Genomic DNA, 5132 nt, shown 5'->3' on the forward strand with positions numbered 1-5132 from the left:
GTCTCGATTTATATATACGCTGTCATGAACTTTGATTTTGGAACCCTTGCACCTGTGATGCAACATTGTAGGGGAGAAAGGGGTTTGAATTAGCTAACTATTCACGGAACCCTTTCCCAATTAGCTTGAGAGCTGTGTGTACCTTGTTATGTTTCTGTCATATTGTTTGGTTGCTTTTTGTCTGCCTGCCTGCTAAGGGTTGCTTGTCATATGTTTCCTTGTCGTGTTGTATTCTGTGCTGCTCTGCATGTGCTAATTGTCTGTCTGTAGTGTCATTTTAATTCATTTTAATAACCTGCCCAGGAACTAGTAAAGTAAAGTAACTGGCCCAATCAATCAAGATATATCTCACATCATGTGTGATGCCAAACTTAGCAGTCCTAGGCCAAGTTATATTAATGTTATGCCAATAGTTTTACACCAGCCTTCGCTTTGGCTCCCCCTCCTGTCCAGCTCAGGCGTTCGGCGTCGCCGGCCTTCTAGCTGCTGCCGAACCTGCTACTGGCAAACGCCCTTCACTCATCAACCCCGGACATGTCTCGTCATCATTACACACACCTGGTTCCAATCCCCACTCTATCACTGTATATATACTCCCTCTGTCATTTGTCTTTGTCAGTCGTTGTATATGTTGCTTGTTTTCCTGAGAGGAATTGCTCCTGCTATTTCCTGAGTACTTTATATTTTGCACTTTGTGTTTCGTCCCGCTTTAAGCTATGGTGCTTTAATAAATTCAGTAGTTCTGAACCTGCGACTGCCTCCTGCCTACTCCTCTATACACTTGTGACAAATAGTTACAGGACCCAATGTATGTGACTGAGATGATGGAATTGCATCCAATATACAATCAAGAAATGAATCTGAATATTACATTGATTTTAATTTAAAGGCCCAATGCAGCCGTTTATATATCAATATCAAATAATTTCTGGTTAGCAATGAAGTACGTTACTGTAATAGATTTCCATTAAAATTGGCAAAAATAGCTTTTGAGCAAAACAATATTTCTCAAGCAAGAATTTTGCTAGGACTGTCTGGGAGCAGTCTGTGGGGAGGGAAAACTTGATGTTATTGGCAGAGAGGTTTGGAACTCTCTTTGTTATTAACCAATTTACCGCATGGTGCAGTCGCAATGGAAGGCTGAAACTCCCGCCCATGCAAACCTGCTGATTAGAAAGCCTTGTGTAGATTATATTTTCAACCAGCAACTGTCAGTGTTACTTTCATCAGCTGTTGTACATTGTGATACAAAACACAGAAACAACTGAATTTCGATTGCACTGGGCCTTTAAGGCCAGTATTCAATCAATCCAATATCTTGCCATTCCAGACAGCTCTGTGTTGGATGGAGAGAGTTGACTGTTAATTTATAAAGTGACAGTTCTGTGCTGTGACTCATGACCCATGATGCCAACACACCACCTGACTTAAGACTTCTAAATCAAATGTCAACTCCCTCTATTAAAGACAAGCTGTTGTACCAATCAAACTCAGTTATGAAAGTGCTATTCAGAAATACTGATATCCATAGTTGATTGAATACAAATATTCTCTTGATAAGCAATTCATAATCCTTCCCTGCGCTTTGCTCTTTGCTTCTACTTTGACTTACACAGAGAACTGGAAAACCAAATAAACCTGGAGATAAACACTACTTGATGCCAACATCTGTTGCGAAGTCCAGGATTGCTTCATACATTTTTGGACATTGGATTCTGGAAGAATATTGTATAATGTATTATAAAACAGGTTGTTTGGATCCTGGATGCTGATCAAATCAAATCAATGCAAATAGTCTGGGTAGCCATGATTAGCTGTTCAGGGGTCTTATGGCATGGGGTTAGAAGCTGTTAAGAAGCCTTTTGGACCTAGACTTGGCGCTCTGGTACCGCTTGCCGTGCGGTAGCAGAGACAACAGTCTATGACTAGGGTGGCTGGAGTCTTTGACCATTTTTAGGGCCTTCTTCTGAAACCGCCTGGTATAGAGGTCCTGGATGGCAGGAAGCTTGGCCCCAGTGATGTACTTGGCTGTACGCACTACCCTCTGTGTTGCAACCAGTCAGGATGCTCTCGATGGTGCAGCTGTATAACTTTTTGAGGATCTGATATCCCATGCCATATCTTTTCAGTCTCCTGAGGGGGAATAGGCTTTGTTGTGCCCTCTTCACGACTGTCTTGGTGTGTTTGGACCATGATAGTTTGTTGGTGATGTGGTCACCAAGGAACTTGAAGCTTTCAGCCTGTTCCACTACAGCCCCGTCGATGAGAATGGGGGCATGCTCAGTCCTCTTTTTTTTTTTCCTGTAGTCCACAATCATCTCCTTTGTCTTGATCACTTTGAGGGAGAGGTTGTTATCCTGGCTCCACATGGCCAGGTCTCTGACCTCCTCCCTATGGGCTGTCTCATCGTTGTCGGTGATCAGGCCTACCACTGTTGTGTCGTCGGCAAACTTAATGATGGTGTTGGAGTTGTGCCTGGCCATGCAGTCATGGATAAACAGGGAGTACAGGAGGGGACTGAGCACGCACCCCTGAGGGGCCCACGTGTTGAGGACCAGCGTGGCAGATGTGTTGTTACTTACCTTTACCGCCTGGGGGTCGGCCCATCAGGAAGTCCACGATCCAGTTGCAGAGGGAGGTGTTTAGTCCCAGGGTCCTTAGCTTAGTGATGAGCTTTGAGGGCACTATGGTGTTGAACGCTGAGCTGTAGTCAATGAATAGGATTTTCACGTAGGTGTTCCTCTTGTCCAGGTGAGAATGGGCAGTGTGGAGTGCAATAGAGATTGCATAATCTGTGGATCTGTTGGGGCAGTATGCAAATTGGAGTGGGTGTAGGGTTTCTGGGATAATGGTGTTGATGTGAGCCATCACCAACCTTTCAAAGCACTTCATGGCCACAGACGTGAGTGCTACGGGTCGGTAGTCATTTAGGCAGGTTAACTTAGTGTTCTTTGGCACATGGACTATGGTGGTCTGCTTGAAACGTGTTGGTATTACAGACTGTTGAAAATGTCAGTGAAGACACTTGCCAGTTGGTCAGCGTATGCTTGGAGTACACGTCCTGGTAATCCGTCTGGCCCTGCGGCATTGTGAATGTTGACCTGCTTAAAAGTCTTACTCACATCGGCTATGGCGAGCGTGATCACATAGTCATCCGGAACAGCTGATGCTCTGATGCATGCTTCAGTGTTGCTTGCCTCGAAGCGAGCATAGAAGTGATTTAGCTCATCTGGTAGGCTTGTGCCACTGGGCAGCTCACGGCTGTGCTTCCCTTTGTAGTTTTCAAGCCCTGCCACATCCAACGAGCGTCAGAGCCGGTGTAGTACGATTCAATCTTAGTCCTGTATTGACTCTGTTTTTTTTTTGTTTTTTTTTGGGGGAATGGATCAGCTTAATATTGCAGATAGATTGTATCTTCTATCAATGTAATTGTCTGCATCACTTCCAATCCCCCATGTTTTTTTTATTTTTATATATATACTCCCCTTTATTACTTTTCAACCCCACCATCCTTTCCCTACTTGGAGTAAATTAGTGAACAACAATGCCCAGGCCTCTACTTCCGGTCTATACTTACTGTCTACACCTTATGGACAGAGTTAATTTTACAATAATTCTATTATATATATATATATATATATATTTATTTTTTTTATTGCTCCTGAACTTCTTCTACTCTCAACCTCTCCGATCATTTTCATGATGTCCATCCGGTTTGCTTCTATATGCCATATCTTTCTAACTGTGCTCTTTCCCAAAAGCTCCCAACATACAACCTATATACTTATTATGGACACAGTATGCTTACATTATTAGCTATCTTTGTTATTATTTGTTGTTATTTGTTATTAGTCCCATCCTTCAACTCTATTCAATACCTCCCATCTATCTCTTAACACCATCCATATAGGATTTCTATTTGCCATATATATTTCAACCGTACTGTGATGTTTTACAAAAGTTCTGAACCTTTCTATTCTCATTGCTTCTACAGATTGTGAATTAAAAATAAACATTTTTGCTAAAAGTATTATTATATTATTGATTGATTGACTATGACTTTTCAGATCACCCAGTAATGCTATCTGCAAGGTTAGTTCCAGGTAAATATTGCAATCCTTTAGCCATTCCTGGACCTGTGTCCAAAAATAAGCTACAAATGGACAGAACCAAAACAAATGATCTAATGACTGTATTGACTCTTTGCCTGTTTGATGGTTCGTCGGAGGGCATAGTGGGATTTCTTATAAGCGTCCGGGTTAGAGTCCCGCTCCATCTGATTCGATGAAAGATGGATTTGAATTAGTCTTTCTGCCCATAATTTCATTTAAAGTACTCCAAAAACGTTTATGTAATTTACTTGGCTTCATAATACAATTTCTTCTTCTTTTTGTTGAGTTTAGAGGTGGGTGTGGTCCAGGGGGAGGTTGGTGGACCAGGGGGAGGTGGGCGTGGTCCAGGGGAAGGTGGGTGTGAACCAGGGGAAGGTGGGTGTGGTCCAGGGGGAGGTGGGTGTGGTCCAGGAGGAGGTGGGTGTGGACCAGGGGAAATGGGTAATCCAGTGTTGCTCACTTGGTAGAGCATGGCGCTTGAATCATTTGCTTATCATCAGCTTATGGCTCCTTCAAACCAGATAAACTGGTGTGTAAAAAACACTGAACGCAAGTTAATGTTTTTTAATGGGAGCATTAAGGAGAGGATTGTGTTGCGCTGTCTGTCTGTCAGAAAGCTTACAATGACACATCAGTGAAATAATTGAAAAAGTAGAATTGCATTCTTATTGGATAATTTCTCCCCATCCCACCACACTGCTGTGTTGGACATGCATTTAATGCGTCTTGGTTTGAATGCGGGGATATTAACCAGGGATATTTGAGGACCACTGGACCAGCCTTCATACAAAGTTTCCCCTGAGATCTCCCGTGGAGAGATTGTTCCTGGGACTCATGATAGGTTGGGAGCAGCGTGTGTGTGTGGTTTTGTATCCTTTGAGTAAGGCTTAGTAAACAAAAAAGGAATGGGGTGTTGACACTCTTTAAACTTTTTATTTACTTTTCTGAAAAGCAACAAAATCCCAATGGCAGATTGGTTGAATGAGCTCTGAATAGAGGAGGGTGAGTGTTACAGAAATG

This window comes from Coregonus clupeaformis, chromosome 3, assembly GCF_020615455.1.
Source record: "Coregonus clupeaformis isolate EN_2021a chromosome 3, ASM2061545v1, whole genome shotgun sequence".
Taxonomy (NCBI): domain Eukaryota; kingdom Metazoa; phylum Chordata; class Actinopteri; order Salmoniformes; family Salmonidae; genus Coregonus; species Coregonus clupeaformis.